Below are 14660 nucleotides of genomic sequence, written 5' to 3'. Positions count from 1 at the left end.
GAAGATACAAATCTTTGAGGTGTGATTTGAGGTTCCTGTTGTTGTAGTAGGGTTTCAGGTGCATCCAGCGACTAAGGCCATATTGCTCGTGTATATTGTCTGTAAATTGCGTGTATTGAGGTCGATTTTCTGTTCTTTTGGATGAAAAATCATGCTACCCTCGCCTGAGCAAAACACAGCTGCAGTGAACATACAACATTACTTCCGACCAACAACGAACAGTAATGCAACAAATACAACTGATGGTCACAACATGCCGTTTGAAAACAGCTTCAAGAAGACAGTTAAACCAAGAGCATGGAGGATGAAATCAGCACCTATCAACAGTAACGTTACTTCCAAGCAAGACAAGGAGCTGCTTCTTCACCCAAGCAGCTCAGAATCGTGATGCAGTTATTGGCTCTAACCCTAACACACTGGGTATTAAAACCGTGCAGCGTAGTGGAAGGAGGGCAAGGCCCTCCAGCATTTTTATAAGTCGACCATGCCCGGAAACAACAGTAGAACAAATTGAAACCCTTCTGAAGCAGCTCAACATACCCGGTACCACCATAAAGGTCCATACCAGGCATCCATCCTATTCCTCTTTCCGGATTAAGATCAAAAGTCCCAATATAGAAAGATATCTAAACACAGATATCTGGCCCGCAGGTCTCTTTGTAATGCCATCGTTTGGCAATCATAATAAACAACCAGCGGTACAAGCGATCTCAAGACCAGAGACGGGCAGTATGCCTCTCTCTGCATAGCTGGGCAGCGAATCAGACTGTCCCTTCCAACTTACAATCATGCAAATCAATGCACAACACTCTAGATGGGTTGCTGATGAGATCAGGCTCATTTCAACGGAAAATTTATCTGATATTACAAAATTTGTATATGCATTCAGGAACCTTATGTCTCTAAGCACATTTATGGGCAATCTTCCAAAGTTATGGGATATCCCATGACTACAAGAATCATCCAGTCCTCTGGAACAGATCCTAAATCTGCCATCGTCATATTCAACAACAAGCTGGATATCACTGTTATCTCTGGCTTGTGTAATCAAAATTCCACCTGTATTTTAGTCTCTACATCAACTTTCTCGTTCTACTTACTGTCAATATACTGTCCACCTTCAGCAGATATTAATTTATAACAAAGATATCTAGAACAGGTGTTTGCTATTTTAAATCCCACATATTTAATAATTACAACTGATTCAAACTCAAAATCTTTCTTATGGTTCAGCAGTGTCTTGGACAACAGAGGTAGGATTTTCGAGGAATTTTTTATTCACCTACAATTTAAACCTGCACAACTTACCTAACCAATCGCACACCTTCTCAAACGTCCACGGAGAATCAAACATTGATTTAACCATTTCAACGTCCGCCATGTCCTCAAGGATCTCTGATTGGACCATACATACTGACTACACAAACAGTAACCACCGAGCAATCACTTTTAAGGTATCTCTCCTTCCAAATACTACAGGTCCCCCTCCTTCTCCTCCTCCAAAAGATCTTACAAGATTTTCTATCAAAACCATCAAATGGCCTTTATTTATGTCTTCGATTCACCAGGATTTTAACGTTGACACTCGCCGGTCTTTGAACCAATTCAATGCCTCAGAATATGCAATCTATGTACAGGCTGCCTTACTTCGTGCTACAGAACGCTCCGCTAAGAAGAAAATTAGCAAGCATACTACAGTTTCATGGTGGACAGCTGAACTTTCCACCCTGAGCAAAAAAAGTACACAAAGCACGCAGAGACTTTCAATGGAGAAGATCCTGGCCTGAACCAGAAGTCACCAGACTAATATCTATAAAGGACAGCGGAACGAATACGTAAATACAATTGCAAAACAAAAACTTGCCTCCTGGCAACACTTAGTTCACTCCACAGGAAATTCTGATCCCTGAGGTCTATTATATAAAATTAGCAAAAACATGTATCACTCTCATGAAGTGTACAACACTGTAGTGAACAAAAACCACTAACTGGAATGACTCAGTTAACGCCATCCTGGATCGCCTGCTTCCCCTGGACGATCTCACCACAGAAACTCCAGAACAAATATCTATCAGGAATAGCAACTCAACCTACCAACTCCTCATATGAAACGGATCTCTTCACTCTTCCCGAGCTAAAGCTGGCCCTAAGCAAAAAAAAAAAAAATAAAAAAAATACCCTCGCCTGAGACCGACTAACTCGGCCACGTTGTGAAAATAACCCATTAAATTTCTCACGTCATCGAAGGGACTCGAACGTAGGCCTTTTCCACCCGGTGTGGGAGGACGGCGATTCTACCAACTGCGCTACCCACGAGGGCAATTTAAAAGGGGCTGGAGAAAGTTAGAAATCTAGATTATAAATTACAAAATAATGTTCTTATTACAGAAAAATAAACGCATTAAATACAGAATCCAGCCTTTAAATCAGGATATTCTCATTAGGGGTTTTTTTTTTTTTTTTGATTCATCAGAAGTTAGGACATATTTAAACAGGTACAAATACATACTTATTCAATCTTTTTTTCTTTTACTGTTTAAAATTCTGAATAAGAACAAAAAATTATTACCAATTACTAATGCTGGAGAAATAAAACCATAGAAATCCCATTTCAATTTCTTAATTTTTTTTTAAGAAGCAACTGGCTGCCGAAAGTTCTTTTCATTTTATTTTCCCTGCAAACAAATAGGAACAGGAGGAATCGCCTTAGATGATTCGCCCAGCTAAGGAGACTGCGTCTTTCACGGTTGTTTTAGCTTATGAAGTAGCTACTTTCAGAGCGTGAGCTACTTACACTTGTTCGCATTAAGAATAAACAAAAAAAAAAAAAAAATCATAAGATGTCTAAGCTACAAGTGGAACACCCACTGCTTATATCCCACTTTAAGTAGTTCAGGACATATTTGATTAAAACGTAATATGTACACCCTTGAAAAAAAAAAAAAAGTTACGCTATCAAGTTTAAACACTTGTCCTTTGTACTGAGTTTGACATGCGCACTTAGACCAAGTAATCAACGACAGTGCAGTTGTTTCGAAACCATCCCAGCCTTGTCTGCAAAAGGCTGGGCTGGGTTCGAATCCCTAGAGAATGCGGAGGAATTTCCTAAAAGGGCTTTATCAATCAAAGCTGTTGTCAGCCGATCTGAGGTGAAGGGCACAGGACACTCTTGTAAGTTATTCGTGGTTTTTCTGCCCACAATACATGAAAATTAGCCGAGGAATACGCATGCATGTACAGACAAATGCATGGGTGTAAACATAGCCCTCGTACTCATGCGCCATAATACCAACAACATGAAAATTAATCCACGTACACGTTGTTCTGATATGAAATACGTGTGCTTAAGAACGACCTGGCAGTGCATCTCAATTCGACTGTGTACGAAACAGGTCCTGTTAATCTTCATGGTCCAATTGCCGAAAGACGGTATGAGTGATTTATTAATATGGAGAGAGAGAGGGTTGACAGGTTAGAAACTGAAGTCACGGTCGAAGGTAGCAAAGGCCTGAATGATGTCCATCCACATGTGATATCGAGAATGCACAAACAATTCCAAGAGACAGAAGTATCCCACAGAGCTGCACAAAGCAGCACAAGAGTTAAAAAACCAGGTAGTGGTGGACAAAACTTACAGATAGAGAGATAGAAACAATTCCTGAGTTTTATGGCCATTTCACAGAGTATCCTTAAGGCTGTGTGGGAGACGTCTCTGCAAGACGACAGCATCGCAAAGACCGCGTTTGTCAGTGCCACGAACACATCAATTGGATCCAAAGGCAATGGTTCAGTTGTTCACGTACAAGCAGATCCATGACGTATTATGGTTGGTACTTTATTCTTTGGCAGAAAAACTAACGAATATGTTCAGGAAAAAACTGATGTTAAATATGTTTGAAATGTTAGGAAAGCAAAGCAGTAACAACTATCCTCCTTAAGAATGTTTTATATTTTAACAAATGGCGGAAGTTTTTATTTCATCAAAGAGGAATTTTACTACAATATATACACTACATTGCTGGCCAACTCTGGTTATGTGAAAAACTGAACCATACTCCCCAATCTAAGTGTCAGGAATAGGTACAGTAGTAACAGTTTACGCTAGGACACGATCAACGAAATAGAGTAGATTGGTAAGCGTTGAGTTACCGACTTCCAACGGGGAGTCATCACAAGATACCAAATTAACAATGAATCTGTTCGGGCCACTGCAGAAAAATTGCAACACCCTAGACCAGTGGGGTCCCAAACTACTGAGATCTACGGACCCTTTCAAAAATCAAATAAGGCCTCTGATGGGATTCTTCCTCTTGTTCCGATTACGAACCTGAGGGGATATAAATTCAAATTGAAGAAAGACAGACGTCGAATAGATGTGCGGAAATTTGCCTATGGTCAGAGAGTAGTTGATTGCTGGAACAAACTTCCATCTGTTGTGGAAGTTGACAGCTTAAATAAATTCAAGGAAGAATTGGACAAACGTTTAGAGGGAATGGATGTGTGAAATGTTTTTTTTTTTTTTTTTTTTTGGGAGTTTACACAATTAAAATTAAACAAAAAAACGTGGCGAAAATTTCAACGTCCGAGGTCTTTGGGAAATATTAAAATAAAAATTGCTATTTTTGGCCGGAGGAGGGGAATTTTATTCCACTGGGGATGAAACTCGCCCCCGGTCATCCCCCTGGATTCAACACTGCTTTCTACCATATTAAAAATGTCATATTAGGGCCATTCCAGGGTCCAACTCATCTGCTCATAGTACTCAACTCGTGTACTATGTCCATAAACTGCATATGTTCTCTAATCGATTTAACGAAAGAAAACCGAATTTTTGGGGGATGGTGAGGAACCGTGCTATTATTCTATTGCCCATCATCAGACCATGCTGCTGACAGACTCCTCTTGCCGATGCTGACAGAAACATGGTCAGATGATGGGTATCGGCAAGATGCCTGAAACGTCACCTTAATGTACAGTGGTTCAGGCGATTGCTTAATAAACTATAGTATTAATTTCACGTAGTATAACAAGCGGTATTAAATATAGTAATAATCTTAATTTGCTAAATTATTTTTACAACTGAATTTTTACATTTAATAATTAAATACGAGAATCCAACAATTATTACATAACTAATAATTTTCTTATTGTATGGCTATAATAACAATATTACTGAGGAAGATATAAAAACAATGCAAAAAAAATTGAATATTATGAAAAAAAAAAAAAAAACAGGATATTTTCAATTTCAGCACAATAAACAAATTGGCACCAACTGCCTCTACCAAACTTCATTGAAGAGAGGATACAATCAGGAAGGAACTGTTCCCCCTGGCATCCGCCACACCCAAGAACAACCATCGGACTGGTAGAGTGCGATCCTCGAACAGTGGCCAAAGCTTGGCCAACCTTTATTTCACAGTTAAAATAACTCTATTTCTTTAAGCAGAAATGGTACACTTCATTCCATCAGCGTATAAACACGGCCGCGTTATACACTGCCTTACCATTAATATCCGGACACCCCTCCATGGAAGGGGAAACAGGTCCTGTGCATGCAACACATCACAGAATCTGCTATAAATATGCACACTGGGATTCGAACAGACAATTGCAAAAGTGGACATGCAAGATGACACGATCAGCAGAATTAACAGACTTCCAACGTGGAATGATAGTAGGATGCGACATAAGTAAGCGTTCTGTACAAGACATCGCAGTATCCCCAGTCACTCTGGGGATATCTAGGTCAACGATTAGCGACGTCATATACAAATGAAAGAGGAATGGGACTGAATCGGCCAAAAAACGGCCTGGTAAACCTCGAAAACTAACAGAACAGGACAAGAGAATTCTGCGAATAACTGTGCACAAAATCGTAATTTGCCATTGTCTCAAGTCACGCAAATCCTCTGTGAGAGTATTGGAACTAAATATCAGCACTAGTACAATACGAAGGACACTCCATAATATGGGTTACAATGGTCGTGCAACTGTTCACAAGCAATTGCTCACCTCAACAAATGCTAGACGCCGATTAACATAGCAAGGAGCGCGAATCCTGGACTGTAGAGCAGTGGAAAAGAGTCCTATGGACAGACGAGTCGAGGTTCGCACTCTACCAGGCTGATGGCCGATCCCGGGTGTGGTGAATACCAGGGGAACAGTTCCTTCCTGATTATATCCTCCCAACAATGAAGTTTGGTGGAGGCAGTGGTATGGGGCTCCTTTCATGGTTTGGCTTGGCCCCATTAGTGGTTATCGACAAAACCATGAATGCTGTGCAATACCAGGACATCCATGACAATTATGCACTTCCAACATTATGGTATTACTTCGGGTAAGGCCCATACCTATATCAGCAAGACAGAGTGGTTTGAGGATATGGGTGTGGAAAAGTTGGATTGGCCAGTCCATAATCTGATCTGAACCCTATCGAGCATCTTTGGGAAGAATTGGATCGTTGGGTACGTGCACGTCGAGATCGTCCAAAGAACAAGGCCGAACTGGTGGCTGAGTGAAGGAACATATCACCTGATATTTATAAAAAGCTCGTTGAGAATATGCCGAAGATTGAAGGCAGTCAAAAAAGCAAAAGGTTTCAGCACAAAATATTAAATGACACCATAAAAGCTTTTTTTTCTGTCTAAAGGCAGGTGTCCGGATATTAATGGCAGGGCAGTGCATATCTAGCAACAGAATCAGTTATGTATGTCTCATTTGAAAAGACTAACTAACATATTCTCTCAATTCTTTGGTACAAATTATTAAAAACAACCTTTAAAATACGCTCTATAGAGATAACATGCAACTTTGTCCACTATATGAAGTTAAATTTGAATTACTCGGATTGTTTTAACAGACCTGATAGATTGTTTTAACACACAACACCGAGTTATTCAAATTAGATCGATGTATGAGAAATAAGCACAGATGGCTGTAAAACTGTTATTATATTAAATTTGAAAACGCATTCCATCAGCGTGAAACGAACAGAAATTTCCTAAACCCAATTAACCGCCTACCATCTTTCATTAACAGCCGATGACACCGGTTCAGGAAGAGATAAGGTATATTAATGAAGGATTGCTACCTGAGAGAATATGCAGCTAATAATTAATTTCTCCTAACTACAATCGGTTCTGCTACGTACCCAGATAAGCAACGGAAGATGGAAGTTTAGATGGAAACGCGATTGTGCTCTGCTCATATCACAGGTTCGGCAGTTCCTTAATCCCGAATGGGGACCGGCTATATCCGGAATTCCCAACAGCCAGTATTATAATTTAACGTACTATAATTCCGTACAAATAATATATTTTATGCGCCAATGAGTATAAATATAAGTATTAGGAGTTCGGATAGATTGTTTTATATTAAATCCAAGGCATTGGACATGAGGCTTTTTGCAAATCACACGTGTTCTAAGGTTAATTTGTATATTTGTGGTTGCGAAGTTCCTGGTTCTTTTTCACACCCCGGAATGGCAATGAAGGACTGGAGATGTTTCACACAACAGATGTATAAGAATATGCCCATTACTGTATTTCGTGGTGTCACGTGGATTCTAATACGCAGCGTGAGAGAAGATATTTGCACCTGACCTTTCATGGAAACTTTCAAGGAGAACACTGAATAACCATTTTTCATGGAAAAGTAAATGAATGGCAAACAAATCAAAATCGGGGTCCGAATAGTTCAGTTGACACAGTATCAAGATTATCTTTCTTCTGAGATGAAAACGACGCATTTCCTTCATTAGTGTGCACTTCGTTTACTTGTTTATATTAAGGCCAAGAAAACTTCCAAGGAGTATTGGTAAACCATGTTTGTAAATCACTTGTGTTCTAAGGATAGTTTGTTTGCAGAAAGGCATCTCAGGAATAATACAATCTCTAAGGTTCTCCTAGGTTGTTCAATCTGCACAAAGAGCCAATTTTAATAGTATTTTTCACGTTTCATATCAATTTACTTTGTCGCACTGCTCAGTTTCAATGCTTCCATTAAGTGTGGAATATGATTAATACAATTCCTCCGTTGCCTCTGCCTTGGTACTAACATTTTGCAACAGCCTTAGTCTCTTAAGATAAAGGATTAATTACTCTTCTTTTTGTTTCCTCAGTGGTTTTTCTTGAACTGGAAACTGTTGGTTGCTTGGTGCTTTTTTGGCATATAAACTACTTTGATCACAGTGCGCCAAAGGGAGTGTATGTTCTGTGGCCGATTTCCATGTCATGCAGGCCGAAAAAAAAAAAAACTCCTACTCTATCATCTGAGATAGGCCAACTGCAGATCCGACTAAAAAGGCATATAGAATTACTCCGTTATATGATGGGATTTGAGCTCGGACTTTCCCACATGAGTAATAAGTAGCGAGTGAAACAAAGATTAACATTCTAGACGTAAAATTCCTTTACATCGTAACTTATAGTTTCATTTCTTTTGAGAACATAACACTGAATCTTCAACGTAGTAAAGCATAGACGTTATGTCTAAACTTTGATATGTCGTTGCTGAGTTCGTTGCATAAATAGTGCTCGATAGACTAATTACTCGAATAGCTCAATATACAGAGCACAGATGACAATTTCAATCGTTGCTGTTAGCCCAGCTAGAACACATGAACAACGTAGCGAATAGTTCCTTTCTAAATTGGAACTGAGTTCAAACTAGGTGTGGTGTCTGTTTTGTTTTCGACTTTCTTCTTCTAGGACAACGGGACCTGTTCGATTTGCACCAATTATCCACTACATAGAATGGGCATTTATGTGGATAATGGAAGTACTTCAATGTTGATGTAACCCTCCCTTCTATTGATGATCAGAAATCCATAGCCAGGCAAACATGTCTCAGCTGTAAATTTAAGGGTATAAGAGACGAGAACTTATTTCCTGACCGCTATATTTTGAAAAGAAATTTCGAAACTGGGGTTTTCAGTAGCTATTACTCATACAGTAATTCGTTAACTAAACTTACAGGTCTTAAATCGTTGAGAACAAACCCAGTTGGCAGTTATTTTTGTCTCTTTTTTGGTGACATTTCCCAAATATGAAGATGCGGTGTGTAAGCTAGGAACATCGTCGAGGCAAAGTTAGGTCAAGGAGCTGGGCATATTCTTGCTATGTGTACGCCATATCCAGAAATTTCATTACTTTATACAGCATGTCCCCCCACCACCTTTTCTTACTACTGAATACATCATGAAGAGGAAAAATAATAGCACATACTTAACTGCAAACAGATCTAAACTTCCCAAACACTTCTTTCATTTCACAAATATAAGTGCTCTCGGTTCCAATCTCAATGATGTCCATTTCCACTTAGTCGGCCAAACCCCAAATACTTTTTCTTACAGAATCCCAATTATTGGTTGATTCAGCCACCACTGCTCATCTCAGTTGTCCTAAATATTTGCTGTACGATTCCTTTCGCTTGAAGGAGGTACTTGTGCTACGGCCGCTCTGATATTCTTTCTCAGAGATTTCGTTATTTGGAATCTCCTCTTTTCGATCTTCTAACGTAAAATCTCTCTACCCCATTCTGCCAAATTTATCTGTTACCTCTATCGATCGCCCAATTCTATTAATCACTTGGAACTCTTTGATCTCCTCTTCTTGAAGTTCATGGAAAGTATTTTTATCCATGGAGATTTTAATGTTCTGACTCCAGCTGGCTTCAGTTTTGCAGTCACACGGACTGAGTTGGTCGAGATTCTGAGGCTTTTGCAATTACTAATGACATCGCACTGATTGCATTTACTTACCACAATACTCAAGCAACACTATCTTTTTCTCACAAAACTTTTCCAAACAGACGCTTAAGGTGAGTCGCCCTCTAAACACCTCATATCACAACTCAGTGATTGTCTCTTCTCCAATAGAACCTTTCTCTCGTGACCATTCTCAGCCTCGTGTTCCCTGCCATTACAGAAATGCAAAATGGGATAACGTGTGATAATTATTTTTCTTTCCCTTGGTTGGATTACTGTTGTTGTTTGTTTTTTAGGAGCATTAGCAACTAAGGCCATATTGCTCCTGGGATATGCGGTGGTCATTCCCTCACCTTTCCGCATCCTCCGTATTTAGTGGTCACGGGCTCGAACCCCGGTCTAATCAAGAAGCGTGTGCTACGCACTGCTGCTCCTGCCTACCTGTCTAGGGAAGCGGCGTTGAATTACTCTGTTAGATCTTGTGATGTCAATGTTTGCTCAGATGGTATCAGTTAAATTATTCTTCTAGGGATAAAATCCTTTGTTCTACACTCCACCTTAAAATATCGTCCTTTATTTAAACTTTGGTTTTCTAATAAATGTGCTAATGCTGTTCATGATAAAAATGTTGCATATCGCAACTGGCTTACATTCAAATATCCAGTTTCATTTTTGCTACCCCAAAGCTCACAACAATTGTAAAACAGTTATTAAACTTTTCTTCTAACTCTCGTATTGAAGATCTCACTAAAGCACCTACCACCATTCCCAAGTACACTCCTTTCAATGCCTCCTGTGGTCTTCCGTTAGAAGGATATCAGAAGAAATTTCAACAATCTTGATGCCAAGAAAGCTCCAGGTCCTGATGATATATCTCCATTTGTTCTCAAAATCTGTGCTCCTGTTCTGTGTCGCCTTATTTCATTGGCGTTTTTCCTTCTGCTTGGAATTTTGATCATATCAAGCCAGTTCCTAAAAGGGGTGACATCCCTCCCATCCAATTATCGTCCTATTGCACTTACTCCTACTTTTTCCTAAAGTAATAGAGAAATCCATTGATGCCCAATTCCTAAACTAACTTGAAACCTTCCATCTGATCAATGATCTCTGATATAGATTTCATTTTCTGTTGATCCACTGATGATATAATGCCTTGTTACCTATCTACGAACAAATTCAATGGAAAAGTTTGGTGAAACTCAAGCAGTTGCTCTTTGCATTTTGGTATTTCATAGGCTTTTGATCGTGACTTGCATGGTCTCTTAAATAAGCTTCCATCTTATAGACCTCAGACTTTTTTTTTATCCAGTTTTCTCTCTAACCGCTCAACTACGGGTGCTGTTAGATGGCTCTGTCTTCTATCTTCTCCATTAATGCTGGTGTTCTCCAAGATTGTCTTTCTCCCACTCTTTTCTTCCTGTATATTAATGAGCTTCTCCCATTGACTAGAAATCCAATCCATAGCTTTGAGATGATACCTAGTTTGAGAAATTTTACCCTGCACAAACAGCAAACTCATCGAATATCCAATACCTTAACTGATGATCTCCAGGTAATTATTCAGTGGGCAAAGATATCTTAGTTAATTTCAATCCTTCTAAAATTCAGTTCTGTCTTATATATCACGAAAAGCATTCTTCTGCTCCTAGTCTTGTCTTCGATGACACTCATTTCTATACAAGATCTCATACCTTTATTAGCAATTACCCTGACTTCTAATCTTTCTTGTCATAAGCACATCACAAATATTGCTTCCACTGCATCTGAAAAACTGGGGTTTCTCTTATTATTAATTTAGAGGTTTCTCCTCTAAATAACTACTCACTCTGTACAAATCTAAATCCGCCCTATTATGGAATATTCTTCCCACATTTGGGCGGTGCTCCATAACTTCTCTCAGGCTTCTAGATTCCATTGAAAAGAGGGCAGTTCGGTTAATCAATGATCCATCTCTCACAAAGTCTCTCCACTTTGTCTCACAGACATCGTTTCTGGTGCATGCCTTTTCTATAGATACTTTCATGGACACTGTTCTTCTGAACTGGCTTCTAGAATTCCACATCCCTCTCTTCGACAACAGTCAGCACCCTTTTATAGTCCAACTTCAAACTCACAGAACCAACTTTTCTTCTTCCTTATTTAAACTCATCATTTCAACTTCCGTTTCTTGGAACAACCTTCCTTCACACGTATTACAGTCTACAGAAATTCAAGTCTAACGTCAACAAGTATCTTCTTGATGCACACACGGTACTAAGTACTATAGGTTCCGTGTTCGTGGTTTTCATATAAAAAAATAAAATAATGCTATATGCGTTTCCCACATTGTACGTCACGCTGCAATTAATAATAAAGAAATTACTTTCAAATATAAATACATGTATACTTTGCTATGCAATTATTGCAGGGCGTACAAATCTTTCTCACGTTTCTGTATTCAGTAAAACAAAACCAGCAGCTTTTTACTACAGAACTCAAATTAACCAAGGAATATTGTATTATAGCAATTAAATAATCCGCCCTCGCTTCTCCCCACCCTTTTCCTGGCAAAGGGTCAAGTTCTCAACCTGTTGAAGAAACGCTGCTTTTAGTGTATTTATTAAAATAAACAAATTTTTTGTTCATACTCAGAAATGTTTATATGCGTGTCAAGAGTTTACAAGTCGTTTACATTGTAACGACTCTGCACACGTGTAAGGTAATATCATTTTAATTACATTTATTTATAATTACTACACTCATTCTACATAAATTTAAAAAATTAAAGTCTAATAAAATATTTAAAACTGCTACTGATCGAAATATAGATTTAAATCAAATTTTTAAATAATGTTGCGAATTTACGAATAAAATTAACTCTTTAGGTCACCTTTAGGGAAAGATTAGTAGGAAATGCTTAAGTTGTACTATTAGGTAATATATATGCAAAGAAATAATTATTATTGCACTAATTATTCATAAATTTGACATCGTAGATTATAAGAACAATTGTTGAGAAAAATAAATTTTCTCTGAGCTACACATATTTAATGAAGAAACTACGTAAAGTCATCTAATCTTTTTTCGATAAACAAATGAATTCACATTTCTTGATTTTAAAATCTACTGCCACATTAGTATTAAAAATATTTTAATGTATCATTATTATTACTATTATTATGGCCTTCGAATGTTGAATTCCAACGACTACTCAAAATCTGCGAAACTTTCAAAAGGGCGCCCTCTCTGGGCACAAAAGTAAACTATTCGTCGATTTTCCAGTAATGGAAATATTATCCAAATGAACAGCAGGTTTCTTTTTAGAAAAAAATAAAATAATAAATAAATCAAAGTTGCCAATGAACCAATCTATAAAAAAAATGGTATTATTATTAACTGTTCAGCATGATTATATAATATTCTACTTTTGTAGAAGTAAAATGTTTAAAATAAATCGTTCAAAAAATGGGCAAAAATAAAAAAAAAAATAACTTTACATTCATTCTATTTTTTTTTTATTTCATTGTTAATTATTTTTGCCCCAGACGTTATACTAAAACAATCTTGGTTTATATACGAAAAAATATAAAAGAATCGTACAGTATTTAATGGAATTTTTAAAGTAATTTAAATTTTATTAAGACTTTTTTCAGTAACTAGTTAATGTGCTTAGCATCATAATACACAGCCATTTCTGAATAAACAGACAATTTTTAAGGTGGCATCGTTTTAGGTTATATCTCATATTGTGAATGCCTTCACAACGAGTTGCCATGATATTGCACTACTTCGAATAAGTAACGCTTCACCTAAGGAGAAGACTAGTGTTACTTATTCTCAGATAGGTACCACCACCCAGACAGCACTGTTTCAGGGCTATTTGGCCCGAGATATAACCTAAAACGATGCCACCTTAAAAATTTTCTGTTTATTCAGAAATGGCTGTGTATTATGATGCTAAGCACTTTATATACATAGTCTAAATTTGTTCGCAGCTTGAGGCTCTAGCCCTAAATGCGCCTTAGTCTAAATACATCATACACCATCAGGCATCTCTCATATTGTGGAGTTATACTTCATAACTGTTTTTGCCATCATTGCATCACTTGGGTACCTACCCACTCACTGACGAAGGGCCAAATAGCCCTGAAACAGTGCTGTCTGGGTGGTGCACTTTATATACATAGTCTAAATTTGTTCGCAGCTTGAGGCTCTAGCCCTAAATGCGCCTTAGTCTAAATACATCATACACCATCAGGCATCTCTCATATTGTGGAGTTATACTTCATAACTGTTTTTGCCATCATTGCATCACTTGGGTACCTACCCACTCACTGACGAAGGGCCAAATAGCCCTGAAACAGTGCTGTCTGGGTGGTGGTACCTATCTGTATAGGTAACACTAGAATAAGTAACACTAGTCTTCTCCTTAGGTGAAGCGTTACTTATTCGAAGTAGTGCAATATCATGGCAACTCGTTGTGAAGGCATTCACAATATGAGATATAACCTAAAACGATGCCACCTTAAAAATTTTCTGTTTATTCAGAAATGGCTGTGTATTATGATGCTAAGCACTTTATATACATAGTCTAAATTTGTTCGCAGCTTGAGGCTCTAGCCCTAAATGCGCCTTAGTGTAACTAGTTAATTTAAAACTTTCAATTATTAATAGTTAGTGCTGCGTGTGTAACATGAAGTTTGATTGCAATTACTAATTTATAAATTAAATTTAGCAATTTTAATATGCACTTCGGGGTACTTAATCTACAGAACAATAAAAACAGCAATTTAGTGCGGACGTCATTATTTTAATATAATCTCTCCCAGTTATTTAAATTCATTAAAAAATGCTTCATTTTTGCCTCAGGCTTCAGATTTTGTCTACATTAAATACTGTAAGAAAATAAGAACTTAAAAAATGGTCAATGGCCACCAGAGGCGCTGAAGTCTTTCCATTTTTGTCCAGCAAC

Source organism: Mastigoproctus giganteus, chromosome 1, assembly GCF_048544385.1.
Source record: "Mastigoproctus giganteus isolate SK-2022 chromosome 1, ASM4854438v1, whole genome shotgun sequence".
Classification (NCBI taxonomy): Eukaryota; Metazoa; Arthropoda; class Arachnida; order Uropygi; family Thelyphonidae; genus Mastigoproctus; species Mastigoproctus giganteus.
The sequence above is the reverse complement of the archived record's forward strand: the minus strand, read 5'-3'. Positions refer to the sequence as shown.